Here is a 15,317-nt window from a genome sequence, read left to right on the forward strand (position 1 = left end):
TCAGTTTGTTGTCCTTAGTACATTGTCAGTCTGGTCACACCTCACTACCTATGTGCAGCAGCATCTCCAGTTCTAGGATTATTCCTGTGCTTGATATGATCATTAGCATGTCAATACATCTCTTAAAGCAGAGAAACAAGATCATGATTATAGCTTTTGCAGCCATTAATACATGCAGTGGTTACATTTGACTACAGACTTGGTCCTTCTGCATTAATTGGTAACACAGTCTGATGGCTCTCTATATTTCCTCACCTGATTACAGCTTGCCTAGCAGGAGTACATAATGACAAGTCCAATTCATGAATTAAACAGCAGCGCTTCAGTCCTAGTTCTGATGCGATGCTTAAAAGAACAGTCCTGCTAATTTTTTATATTTTCAAACATTTTTAAAAACAACCTATTGAAAATGCCCTCTTAGAAACCTGAGTGTCTTATTTCGAGAGATACCCTCGAATTTAGCAGCCTGTCGTTGCAGTATTTGCAATGAATTGCAGGTACAAGGGATACAATTTAGTCATCTGGCTATATGCAAATCAAGAGGTTGGATGGACGTCTGAATCCTCTCTTTTTCACCCACCATTGACTGCAGGGCTGAGGTCCAATTAAAAATATTTGCACAGTTATGGTCAGAAAAATGACCGTGTATTCATCGTGAGGCGGTCAGGGTGCTGGCCTGCAATGTGGGAGACCCAGCTTGATTCAAAGCAAAGTTCTTCATGCCAGATCACTCTGAATCCAGCAAAGAAGGGACTTGAATGTCGTTTTTTCAGATCCCAGAACAGTACCCTGACCATTAGCTATACAGAGCCTCTCTTGATTTCCACCCCCACCATCCATTAACCTTCCCATTGAAAGCTTTGTGGAAACTGATATACCTCTGTGAAACATTTTGGCTTCGATGAAACAACATATTTCACTGAAATGAAATTTCAGCGAAAATGTTCTGACCGGCTCTAAGCATTATGCACTCACTTTGCACAAGTATAAAGTATAAATGACTGTGCAGGGTGAAAGATCATGGAGAATCAAGCCCAGCACTACATTGCTGCATATATTGGATGCCTCTGTGTATTTTAGCCATATTTGTTTCCCTTACTGTAGAGCTGATGGAAATATTGAAGAGTGAATTGCATACCATGCTGGCCCATGAATCTTTAATAAATTTGTCAGGTTGCTACTGTAGAATCTTTATTGCTGGTTACTATTAGCAGGGGCCAAGACGTGAAATGGCGGTCTAGATTCTAATCCAAAGTTCAAGGGAAGTATTTGGATCAGGTGTTCCAGTTTGGGCCCATCTCTACTGATGAAGGGAGAAGCTGAAAGAAAAGAACTGGATCTTCGTATCCAAAATTGATATTTGTAGATTGGGCTGTAAGAAAAAATAATCTTGTAAAATAAACACAGTTGATCTGTAACCCTCCGCAAAGTAGTAAATAGGGAAACCCAACCTATGTGGCCACTTTTCAGACCGTACTTTGAAAATAAAATTTCTTTCCTTACCAATTTTGGTTTTCTCTTTGGTAATTATTGATTCCGTTCCCCACTTCACCCGCCGACATCAACACTTCTGTGTTTCTAATGCAGCGTGACTTGCTTTCATTGGCTTCTTTCAGTATCATCACTGATTGTGGTAACAATAACGTGCCCAGTTGTGGTAATAAGATCTGCTGGTCAATAACTGCTTACTGAGGGGAATGATGATGATGATGATTTTATTGCAGTAGTGCTTAGGGATCCCATGCAGAGAAGAGGATCCCATTGTGCTAAGCACTGTACAAACACAGAACAAAAAGACAGCATATCCGTAAAGGGGTTTACAATTTATGTCTCATACATTCTTGGTAGCTAGGTGCTCCAAACCTTTGAACCTCCTTTGAATCTCCAGACATTTCCAGGTTCACCAGAGCAATAATCAGCTAAGGAAGCCAGTGGCTCTGCTGAAGGAACCATGTGTCAGAAAAGGAACGCAGGAGGTGTGATGGCTTCCTAGAAGATAACTCACCTGCTGCTTCAAGATGGATTTGAGTTTAGAAGAGCCCAAGATTCTCCCTATGGCTACAGGGTCTGTGGATTGCTGAATGTCCCATTGATTACACTGAAACATGCTCAAGGTTGAATTCTTCACCCTGCCTTCGTTTCCAGTGGAACTTGAAACACACAAGAGATCTCTCTGTAAGACATAGACCTGGTGAAAAGATTGGGCAGACTGAGACATCACCTCAGCAATTGTTGTTGGCTCTTCTTGCAATGAATCTTCATCCTTGGCAGTCTGATAGCATTATGTAATGTGAATGAAGCCCCCTTGATTTCATTAGAAATATCATGCATCATTATTGTCATGATATGAGGGGAAAAGAATCTCCAGTAAGTCAGAAATTGAGCCTCCATGAAAGTGTGTCCCAGTCCCCCAAGATACTGTACAATGGTCGTCATCCACTCAAGCCTTTTGACTTTAGCATCTTGGAAGAAGTCAGGGAACGCACTTGGAAGAGCGCCTCTGGTGTGTTCGTGCCAGTGTGTGTGGTTTTGTGAGTCACGCACTTTTCCTTTGCTCACACAGAGAAGCCCACACTCTCTAGTTCCATTTGCTCATGCCCATTTCCTGCCAAACTAACCACTTCAGCGAAGGGGGTGGGGATAGAAAAAAAAAAAGGAAAGAAAAATGACGTTGAGAATCTTTTAATTAGTTTCTGTATGTGGGATGAATGAGAAATTAATGTGAGAGGCTAATATTAATGAGCTCAAGACCAAAAGATGGTGACCTTGTGGCAAGCTCCTTTAACTAACAATTTAATTATAATAAATTTGAGCCTGAGAGCACCATACAAGTAAATCAATCAACCCTTGCAGGCGGGCTCATTAAAACCAGTAAAGTACAACCCCAGAAGGTCAGCCTATTAGAAAGGATTAGCATTTTCCAGTTAAAGCCTTCGCTGGCCACAGGTGCTGGGAGAGAATTCCAATTCTGAGGTTCTGCATTGTCCTAGCTCATAGAGGGCTGCCCGTGTAAGATGATGAGTGCCCTCAGTTCCCAGTGGCCAGATCCTCAGCTGGTGGAAACTGGTGTAGCTGCACAGAAATCAGTGGAATGATGTCAATTTGTACTAGCTGGACATCTGACCAGCACTGACTTTACTGGGAGTTGGGGGATCTCTGCGCATCACAGGAGTGAGCCTAAATAAATGTGATACCCTACAAATAATTTATACTGTAGCATCTTTGCCTCACCCTGCAAACTACATAATCCGCTCCGATGAAGTGAGCTGTAGCTCACGAAAGTTTATGCTCAAATTTGTTAGTCTCTAAGGTGCCACAAGTACTCCTTTTCTTTTTGCGAATGCAGACTAACACGGCTGCTACTCTGAAACCTCCCTTTCTATTGATGAGTTCAGATTAACGCCCTGGATCAACATAATGGGCCCCACCCTCCTGTCACTGACAACAGTGTAAATCAGAAGCCAGTGCAGTTAAACTAGCGTAAGACTGATAAGAGAGAGAGAGAGAGAGAGGAGAACCAGGAAAGGAGCCTCCCCTCCTCTTTCATTACCACACATATCCCTGCTCCAAGACACAAGTTCCTTTATAATTCAATTTAATGGTTCTCCTCCTCTCAGACGCCTCTTTGTCTCCGAGAACTCACATTCAGCACTCTTTCAGTTTTCACTACTAAATCTTGAGGGTTTCTCATTTTGTGCCAATTTCAAAGCATTGCCTTATGAATGCCAAAACACTGCCAGACTATGTTGCTTCTTCATCATTAACACATGTTACCATGGGGTATGACTGACTAGCTGTCTATCTATCTCTCTATCTACCTCAGTATTCTTATGGCCTGCATCACTGTAGTGTATGGGTGCCTTGCAAACAGTACTGAATTTATCCTCCCAGCACCCCTGTGAGGTATCTCCATTTCTCATGTGGGGAACTGAGGTATGGAGGGCCAGATTTTCAAAGGTACTTAAGTGCCTAAAAATGCAAATAGGATGCCTTGTGGGAGTTTGAAATCAGTGGGACTTAGGTGCCCAAGTGCTTTTGAAAAGCCCCACTAGGAACCTCTCTGTATCTCTAGGCACCTAATACACTTGAAATTCTGGCTCCCAGTCAATTGGCCAGTGCAAGACTGGCTTTCAGTTGTTCACTGTGGCAATAATATGGATGTGTGTTCAAAGTGATAGCAGGGGAAAGGGTGATTTGTATTCTCTAGTGAAGTGGTTTCCAAACTTGTTCCACCGCTTGTGCAGGGAAAGCTCCTGGCTGGACGGGCTGGTTTGTTTACCTGCCACGTCCGCAGGTTTGGCCGATCGCGGCTCCCAGTGGCCGCGGTTCGCTGCTCCAGGCCAATGGGAGCTGCTGGAAGCAGTGGCCAGTCCGTCCCTCGGCCCACACCGCTTCCAGCAGCCCCTTCAGGATTCTTCTGAGTGCATGACATCATGCTCTTTAACCATGGAAATGGAAGGGAGCTCAAAGGTGCAGCATCATGACTTGTGTGCAGGATCAATGGCAGGGAGAACATTGGCTTTGAGGGATCAGAGTCCCCATTCAAACAAAAATATTGGGTGGATGAATGGCTCAGAGAATTGTTAACGGACTTCACCTTCAGGCACCCAGTATAAATCATTTCCACGTCGGCAGTGACTGATAGTTGATTGCTGTCTTTTGACCGTTTGATGACCTTTGTGGAAGGAATTGGTGGGTCTCAGTTCAATTCCTAATAGACCGTCCACATAACCTTCTCCCTGACCTCCGATGTAACTGTCCCACTTATTGCCTGTGGCAGCAGAGAGGCCAAGGACTCGATGGGAATGGCGACTGAACTCCTCCCTTACCTCTAGATGTGGTTCCTCCGGGAATGGGTTGAGATACCTTGGTGGGGCAGTGCAAAGAAACATGTTTTGTTGCCACCCAGAACCATCCATCTGGCAGCTTGCGCCAGCAAGGTATTCATGAGGAAACAAACAAAGCCCCTACAAATCTTGTTGTTAAGTAATTAGTTATCACTGACGGTAAGAAAGATTCATAGATACCAAGGTCAGAAGGGACCATCATGATCATCTAGTCTGACCTCCTGCACAATGCAGGCCACAGAATCTCACCCACCCACTCCTGCGATAAACCTCTCACCTGTGTCTGAGATATTGAAGTCCTCAAATAGTGGTTTACAGACTTCAAGAAGCAGAGAATCCTACAGCAAGTGACCCGTGTCCCTACAGAGGAAGGCGAAAAACCTCCAGGGCCTCTTCCAATCTGCCCTGGAGGAAAATTCCTTCCCAACCCCAAATATGGCAATCAGCTGAACCCTGAGCATATGGGCAAGATTCACCAGCCAGATACCCAGGAAAGAATTCTCTGTAGTAATTCAGATCCCAACCCATCTAACATCCCATCACAGGCCATTGGGCCTTATGTATTACTATTATTTAGTGTCTATGCTGCAATAGCACCTGGAGGGCCAAATCAGTGACTGGGGCCCCATTATGTTAGGTGCTGCACTCACATATAATGACTAGACAGTCCCTATCCCAAAGAGCTCACCATCAAAGCAGCTATGATGGAAACCATATGAAAGGCTAGCAGATTTGTGTTTGGCTCAGTTACAGAGCACGTGAAAATTCTTCCCAGCTTGAAAGCTCCTTTCAAAATGTACCAAGCCAGCAGTGAATGCATCTCGGCCCAAAGTAAAAGCCATCAGAACAAGCAGCTGAGTGAATATTTACAGGGATGAGGACATGTAACCCTTTCATCCAGCTGATGGATACCACCATACTCCGTCCTTCTCAGCAGAAGCTGTGGGTCAATTAGCACCGTTTGGGCTCACATCTCCTGGCTGAGAGTGATTTATTCCCAGTTTCTTTCTAAAGAAAGGGTTTTCCTTTCTGGCACAGACATGCTAAAATTATGGAATCATATCATTCTGCTGCTGAAAACAAGCCTTTGCGCCCCTGTCCCCTCAACCAGGGACTTTACACAGGGAGGCTGCTGGGCTGTTATCGTATCCAGCGTTGGCTTTGAGTTTCTGATGGCTGTAGATCATTTCAAATATTGCATTGCCTCCCTATTAGGGGCACCTTGCTTGGGTCAAGAGCCTGGAATCCAGGGGCTCATCACTGCAAAGGGCAAGGAAGTAGAAGACAGGGCCAGATTAAGGCAATCCATGGCATTAGCACACCACAAGAGGAGAGCACCATGGTTCCACCCCCATGGCACTGCTCCTGTACTGTGGCTCTGCCCCACTCCATACCTGCATTGATAAAGGGCCCTCCATCCCTCAGATGGGTAGTGGCCATGGGGCCACCTTCTCCCTCTTTCCCTCAGGAGCAGCAGAGGCCCATGTCCACTGTGAAGTTGGCATGGTGTGGTGTGGGAATCCCCCCAGTTCTGACGGCAGCAACTGGGATTTACCTGTTTCTGTGGGTGGGCCAGACCTGCTGTACTCTTCTACGCTTGCCTTCTACTGTCTCCTTCCAGGCTGTCTGAAGATTCAGGCAGACACTGCAGCTTTGGGTTCAGGATTTCCAGCTTTTCTTCCCAAGCACAAGGGCAAAAAACCTGACTTTTTTATTTTGAATGAAGACTTTGATCCTGATGTAGACAAAGGACTCCAGGAACTGGTCAGATACAGGCCAATTAGTGGCCTCCAACTAGACTGAGGATTGGGACTGATTGTTGGCTCAGAGCAAAGTTTAGGGGTGGTGATGGTTGGTAACCTCAAGGTAACATTAGGGTTGGGACTAGTTGGGTCCCCACACTAGGATTAGGGATCACAACAGATCATAGCTCCAGGCTAAGGTTAAGGTTTGGGCTTGTAGGGAGCCCCAGACTAGGGTTAGGCCTCGAGCCATTAGGAGGCCCTGTGCTAAATTTAGGGTTGAAGCCAGTGGAGGGTAGGGTAATCTTGGGTTAGATTGTGGCTCTAGTCTAGGTTTAGGGTTGGTGTTGGTTGCTGCCCTCAGGCTAGGTTTAGAGTTGGGGTTGTGTTGGGAAATGTTGTTTTGATATTGATCTCAAAGGCCCAGAGAGTTAAACCCTCTCACTGTCCAGCATTAAACAGTGATAGGTTCAGGGTTATTTTTTTACAGAGACCTCCAATTTACTTGGTTATTTGGCTAATATGCCAAAGCAATCATTCAAATTGAAAGTTTATTGATTAAACACACACACACACACACACACACACACAAAAGAACAAGGATTTAAAGTAAGCATTTATATTGAAACTGTGGTTGAGTGATTATGCAAAACAGACTTAGTCAGACCCTATCCAAGTCTCTCTCCTTTTGGAGTCAAAATATCAGAGTCTCTTATTTGCATTAATAAGCTTTCTTTGATGAAAAGGAATGGGTTAATTTTATTCAGTTCTGAAGCATGAAGGGCATTCACTTATCCTGTTTTCAACAGCCAGATAGACACAAGGCTGAGGAGAGACAGGATAGAAAAGCTGGGTGAAATACAGCTTTTGTTGATGTTTTGGGGACACTTGACTACTGGTTAGTTACAACTGAATGCTTTGGCTGGCACGTCAACCACGACACCTGCTTCTTGGAATCTGGTTCACATGCTGATCGGGGACATCATCTGGTTGGATTCTTTTTCCTTAGACAAGGCAAGCTTGGATGAATTCAGTATAGTTGATTTCAGGATCTGAGAGAGAGGATAGGAGGAAGGAGGGAGGGCAAAAAGCAACCCAACAAGAGCAAGGAAGACAATCCAGGATCTTATGTGCCTTTTTGGTACAGGCAATTAGATCGCCCCACTGATGGGCTGAGGACGGCACGTCATAATGATGTGATGACTTTCAGCCCTCAACAGGTGAAACCAAAGATCCTTAAACGAGAGCAAGGGCAGCTGCCTGGTCTGTTCCTTTTGATGTCAAGGGCGATGAGACGAGTTGAGATGAGCTGCAAGGCTGGCAGGTCAGGGGATGAGCTGGAAGGAAGAAGATTCTTTTTTTCCCCCTAAAGTCTCTTTTCAAGAATCCGCAGAAGGAGTAAAAGTATGTGGCATATTTTATCCTCATTATTTTGTCCACCAATTAAATCCATTTCCATAAGGCCAAACTTGGCATAGGTAACTTTGTCCCCACATTTTCTTATTTACCAAGTATGATGTCACCATGGTTCTTGACTTATATTAGTCGGCCATCTTTGCTTGAACTAAGTCCATTTTTCTGTCTGGTTTTCTTACACCTTTTCATAACATTTATTTCTCAGGCAAGCAAAAGGTTATTGGTTATTGTGACACCTTATGAACTTTCACATGCTTTTCACTATTGAGCTTAGGGTAAATTTTTAGGTCCAATAATCACAACAGACCCCAAGCTAGAGTTAAGGTTGAAAGTGGTTGGTGAACTTGGCTGAGGGACTGGGACAGTTGATAGAGCTGGGCTAGGCTTAGGGTTGGGGCTAATTGAGGTCTCCATGACAGTTAGGTTTGGGGTTGGCTGGAGGCCCTAGGCTAGGACAGAGTTAGGTTTGGGGTTGGGGTAGTCTGGGGGTAGAGGGCTAAGGTTAGATTGGAAGCAACACTGCAGTCAAGAGTCTTGTGTTCTAATCCTACCTTTGGGAGGTAGTGTAGTTTAATGGTTAGAGTAGGGTGACTAGGAGTCAACACTCCTGGGTTCCTTTCTCAGCTCTGCCGCTGACTTGGTGTATGACCTTAGATAAGTCATTTAACTTTTCTGTTTCAGTTTCCCCATCTGTAAAATGGGGGGGAAAAGATCACAAAAGCATAGTGTTGAACGTGTGCAAAGCACTTTGAGATGCTTAGATGAAGGTGTGAATATAGTGTCAAGTATTCCTGTGCTGAATTCAGAGAGTCTTACTTCACCATGTTTATAAAATGGAAAGGAGGACTTGTGGCAAAAAGCTCAAATAAATTTGTTAGTCTCTAAGGTGCCACAAGTCCCCCTTTTCTTTTTGCGGATACAGACTAACATGGCTGCTAATCTGAAACCATGATTACAGTAAATCAGAGAAAGCTTTAATCTGAGGTTCCATTATCTGGTGGAAATTACTCCAACTGGCTCCATGCTCTTGGAATAGAAGGACAAAAAAATAGCATGGGTTTATTTATATTTGCTAATCAGAGAGTGCTAGAGGGAAAGTGGAGAGATTTATCTATCTCGCTACTTTAGGGTTTTATGCTGCCACCCATCATTCTAGTGTCTAAGCTCCTTCCATGTAAAATCAATAGCAATTGCAAAGTCCCTAGTGGATTTCAGGGAGTCTCTGAATTCCCAGTGATTTGATCTTGTCAGCTCCAAGAAGATATGGGTACATTTTGCCCCCATGAACAAAATTCAGACAAATAATAGAAATGATGCATCGGGGCTTGCAGGATGTAGAATGATTCTTATACCAGTAAGGTGCTATCATTTCCTATTTTCACTGCCTGCCTCTTTCAAAGAGACCTTCTCTGTATAACAGCTTTGGGCTTCTGGCATTTATGCAGTTTATGAATTAATGGGGCATTGTTAGTGCCTGTTCCTTTGTATTGGAGGACAAGGAAGCAGCTGACTCTGTAGCCAAATCAGTTCTGTTTTCCATTTGAAGAGTGGCCCAGGACCTGAGGGTTGGATTCATCTCTCTCGCTGTCCTAAGGAGCTCTCTGCATCTCCTTCCAGCTCACTTCTATTACTTCACCTTGTCATGGGCTCATTTTGAAGAGCCCCCAATTACTCTGGAATAATTCTGCTCTCATATTTCCATTTCACAGGCCAGATTCTGACATCAGTTTCCTCTCTACGTAAATCTGAAGTAACTAATTTCAATGGAGTCACTACGCAATTAATGTGATGCAACGGAGAGCAGAATTTGGAGCCATTTTCTTTCCCTTACAAAGAACAGGAGTCCTTGTGGCACCTTAGAGACTAACAAATTTATTTGAGCATAAGCTTTCATGGGCTACAGCCCACTTCATCAGATGCATGCAGTGGAAAATACAGTAGGACGATTTTATATACATAGAGAACATGAAACAATGGGTATTACCAGACACACTATAACGAGAGTGATCAGTTAAGCACCCGGAGCCACCACGAGCCTGAGCCGAGCCTGCTGGGGAGACCCCGAGATCTGCCGCCGCCAGCCCCGCGCCGAGGAGCCGCCCCTGGCCCGCCATGGCCTCAGGATCGATTCTAAAGCAGACCACTTATCTACCGCAATTCTAAAGCAGAAGAACAGGCTGCTGCTCTGAAACCTTTCTTTCCCTTATATCTTGTGGTAACCTCATACTTAAGCCTTAAGGTGCCACCAGTCTTGTATGGAATTCAGTGTGAATTCTGTTGAATAACAAGGCACCTGTAAAAGGCACCCCCTTCTTCTAGGAGAGGTGAGATTTTAAAGTTCTGAGACTCTTGTTGCAAATTGAGCAACTTTTCAAGCAGTATTCAGCCTGGAACTGAATTGAGGGAATAAAGTAGGAACCACTCATCTGCTCCACCCCACAAATATCATGTCCCTTGAGCGTTTGCCCAAACCTCACCCCAAATCAGAGCCAATTTCTTTTTTTAAGTTTAAAAAAATGTGGTTAATATTTTTCTTTTGTACAAATCTGTTTTCTGGGATCCATTTGGGTCCTGAAGTGGAAGAGTTAAAATGCCCTGGGGAAAAGGTCTTCTTTGCATAGTATTTCTGGCACTGTCTAAAGCTTGCAAAGATTCCGGAACAATTTTGCAGACTTGGGGCTGCCCTGTATGAGCAGAAATCCCATTGAAGCAAGTGGGAATTCCATGCAGGGAGTAAGCTATTGGATGGTGCCCTTAGTTGGGTGCATAGCTGAACTGGATCTCTGAATTTTTTGAGGTTCACCCATCATTTGTGTAAATGCTTTAGTGGGGATACTAAGTTGCAGCTCAGCAAAACACTGGGCTACATCCTCACCTGAGGTAGATCAGCATAGCTCTATTGACTACAACGGTGCTAGGTCAGTTTGTGCCAGTTGAAGATCTGACTCATTAGCTTCCGTATCTAACAGGTTTACCGGAAAGAAAAGTTATCATAGTTGTTAAAGACATAAATTATGCCAGTGTAATAAAACCAGCTCCGTGTTATATCCTGGACACATGCCAGCAGCTCAATATTGTTTTCTAGTTTTTACAACAGGCAATCTGTTTCCATGAGCCTCTGACACACTGTGGCTGGTGGACAATTTCTGCTTGCTCTCATCACAGAAAGTAACGTGTTCTACAAAGCTTTTGATTCTCTGCAAGCTGAAATGTTTATCCCTGATCTCCTTTCTTCTCCGCTTTCATGATGGTGGTTGGGGGGAATGCAAGCTTTAATCTCAGGAGAAAGAAAAGTAGAAATACATGAGTATAGATAATGGACCAGATTCTCTCTTATGTCAAGATCTGCTTGGTGCAGGAGCTGGGGTGGAGTGTCAAGGAGCTGGTTACAGCTCCCTAATTTGCAGGCTGCACCAAGCCAATGTATGATAGAGTAACCTAGTGGCTTCTCTAGCATCTTTAGCTGGCCATGGTTCTCAAGAGACCATAAATCAGCTTTGTACTCCTCCCCACCAATGACACACTCCTTCCTCCCCTGGCGTGTCCCTATGCTGGGGTAAGTGAGCAGTTGTCGCAGGTGCTGGTTCTGCTGGCTTTAGATCAGGTGAGAGTTCCCTCCTGCTGTGAGACTAAAGTCAGCTGAAGACAGATTCTGGTCCCTTTGTGCTGCTCAGGGGCACAAAGTGGCTGGAACCAGGGTAGAGAATCTGATTCAATAAATATAGAAATGCCAGATTCACCTGTCTTCAGGTATCATCAAAATACTCAGGGGCTATAGTACCCATGGATGCATCAGAAGAGGTAGACAGTCACATGCTTTGCACAGGAAAAGCTAATAGTGCCATAGGTGTTTGGCTGGCTGGTTTGCTCAAGGTGTAATTGATTGCCATGGGTGAGCTGAAGAAGGAATTTTCCCCAGGTCAGATTGGCCAGGACCTTGGTGGGTTTTCAACTTCCTCTGCAGTGTGTGGGTGTGGGTCACTTGCCAGGATTATCTAGGTACATCTCATTTAATCATTCCCCTGCCATTGCAGGGGCCTTGGGCACTGGGGCATCTCGGTCCCTCCTGTTCTCTGCCTGTGGCACATAATAGTCTAGTCTCCTGTGGGCTGTAACACTTTGGTCTAATATTGGTTGTTGGGGTTGGTGAGGGGATGCTGGATGATGTTGATGGCCTGTGCTATACAGGTGGTCAGACTAGATGGTCTGGTGGTCCCTTCTGGCCTTAAACTCTAATACTCTATAACTACTTTTGATTTCTATTTTATTTTGTAGCCACATATGAAACTCCCATATACACAGTACCCAGTCAGGACCTGGGGCCATTGTGCTGGGCACTGCACAGAAACATATGAAGACGTGGTCTAGCAGTCACTTGATCTCAATGAGAATTTCCATTGGCTGTCAGTAAGGCTTGTCATTTCAGCTTCATTTCAGGGTTGGATGGCAACACAACTGCAATCTGATGAAGGTTGGAGCAAGGCTGATGTTTCCCATCCAGCAGCGGTGTGCACATTCATAGGCTAGTGCATTACTATGTTTGTGAAAACTGACCAAGCATGGAATACAGTTGTGGCCATAAGGGTTCACAGAAGAGAAATTGTTTCTTTTGCTTTAGCTAAATTCACATCCATATTCCAGCCAACAACAGTGGCATCTTAGCTAGCCTAGAAAAATTCAGTGATACTTATTCATATGACAGTAGCACATAGAGGCCGTGTAACCAAGATCGAGTGCTGTACAAACCCATAGTAAGAGGTAACTACATTGACCCTGAGAACCCTTCAGTGCCAACTGGCAAAGGGTTCACTGCTGTGTAACAGCAATTCCTAACAGGCTCGACAAACTCAGTACACCAAACATACAGCTTTCATGGTATTTATCCATAAATGATGTCACGTGAGGTGTCTAATAAACACTTATGTCATACTGATCCTCCTAATCACAAGATATATGCACAGATGACATTTAAGGAGCAGTCTATATGTACTGAAAATATGTTTTAAAGTGTCACCAACCAAAGATAAAAGCAGGTTTCTTCCAGACAGGAGGTAAGAGGTGAATCTCTGTTGAAATGTAAAAAAAAAAAAAGCATGGTAAGCCAACAGAATGGAAGCCCCATTGACATGCAAAGTCAATGGGGAATGGAGAGGCAACAGGGAGACAAGACACTGCACACTGAACCACAGAGGGTTCCCCTGTTTCTGGGGGCAGACAGTGAACTTTGGGGAATACAAGTGTGATGCTGACAGACCCCAGTCACCAGTGGGCAGGTTCGAACCTGGGACCTCTGGAGCTAAATGCATGAGCCTCTACTGCATGAGTTAAAAGCCACATGACCTTTAGCTAAGGCTGTGGCAGGCTCATTAATCTCTAGGTGGTCTCAGGGCCACTAGAGGGGACAGAACAGCACACCCAGGAGGAGTGTGGGTTACATAAGGGCAAGGCAAAAAGACACCCTTTTATTCTGTACTGAGGAAGTAAATGGACAGTGCATTTACATTCATGAAAATGGAATCCCAACCACTGTTGGTAGGAAACATCACAAAGGACATTTAGGGTGAGATAAGCTTCTTCTTCTTAGCCTGTTAAAGTTAAGAATCTGTAAGCATCAAGTTATGAGTTTGTTTTAGAAATAAATCCTTCTTTTTCCATTTCCCTACTCACTATCTCCCAAGTCTGGATCTTTGATAATAAACGTATAATTGTTTTCATTACAAATATATCTCCGTGCTGTGAGGTTATATAGGAGCTGATCCTGAGCTGAGTCATGCACGCTGGCTGTTTTCTGTTCCTTTGGTATTACTGTGAGTAAGTGGATAAGGAGCTGAACACTGCAGGGGAGTGCTTCAATGGGCCTAGGGTGTGCCTGCTGTTAGCCTGCAAGGCAAAGTAAGGGCTGGCATAGCCCTGAGGAGATTGTCCGGGTGGCTGACAGACTGGAGGTGTCAGGGAGATAACACTCAGTTCAGCTCTAGCAAGTATCTCTTGCTGGAGATGGGGGGACACAAGATGACTCACAGTCTTGGGCACCCTGAGAAGCATAACTGTAGAATTACTAGTCGAACTAGAAAAGTCATGAGAGGGGAAACTCAGGCATAGAATGGAAGTAACTTGCCCAAAGTCACAGAACTGGGATTAAGAGCTCCTGACTCCCAGTTCAGTGCCTTATTCATGCTGCCTGTCTGCTGATGGCTGCCTCCTGCTGGCCAGTGTGTGAACTCGCCATTAGTGTTGTTTATACCTTTAGGATCTATCTATCTCTTCTGGGTTCTTATATATTCCCTTGCACAGTGGTATCTGAAGATCACAATGTCGTCCTAAACTAGTGCTCTGTGATGGCTGCAACCTTGACATCAAACTGCTCATTTTCTATTCTTCGGTCTGTGTGTTCTACCCTTAAGCACAGTTACTAGGATAAGAATGTCAAAAACATTGGTTCCTCTTCTCCCACTTTGGTGAGGAACTCTTGGCCCTTATGTTCTCCCCTCGGCCTGTTTATATGCAGCTTTCCTTAAAACAACTCATAACACTGTTCCAAAAGAATAGATTCCAGGGATGTCTTTTCTGGGTTTAACACTGTCATTTTCAAGTGCTAAATGGCTCTGTGTGGTACTACAATAGCCTTTCTACCCCAGCAACCTTGGCTCAAATCCTGATTAATACAAACAACCCTGGAGGTCTCATTTTCATCAGTGGAATTAGGATTGCTAGGTCCTGGTGGTATTTTCAGCACACCCTCCATGGTTTGGCTCTAGGGAGGCCAAGGACTGGTCTAGCAAGGTCCAGGACTGAAGTGAATGGCAGAGCAACGTGGAGATCTCCATGCTTGAATAGCAGAGTTTGCTCAGGTACACAGGCAGAACTGTGGGGGTGCACTGATGGATCACAGCTCTGGAGTAGCAGGGGGTACTGCACCTCAGACCTGGCAGAGCAATGCTGAGGCCAAAATAGCAGAGGATGGACAGGTGAGGTCTGAGGTGATATTGCAGCGGTATGGAGGATTCCAGTACTGGATGAGCATGGGTACTCCTGGCTCGAGTTGCAGTGCACTGGCAGAAGGCGAGCTGGTATAGCCTGGTTCAGGACCTGTTCATGCTCTAGCTAATTCTACAGAGTGCTGTGTATTGTACCTTTAACAAACACCATTAAATCCACATCATTTACAAAAAACGCCTTTTCTTTTCTTGCTTCTTTTTCGTGAAAAGGCAGGTAAATTCGGCCCCACAAACGAGGGAGGTGCGAGCCAGCCTGTACACCACTGAGCACCGCATAGCAATGGAGAACAGTACGCAAAGCTGTCAAATTTTCT

Source organism: Lepidochelys kempii, chromosome 10 (assembly GCF_965140265.1).
Source record: "Lepidochelys kempii isolate rLepKem1 chromosome 10, rLepKem1.hap2, whole genome shotgun sequence".
NCBI classification, from domain to species: domain Eukaryota; kingdom Metazoa; phylum Chordata; order Testudines; family Cheloniidae; genus Lepidochelys; species Lepidochelys kempii.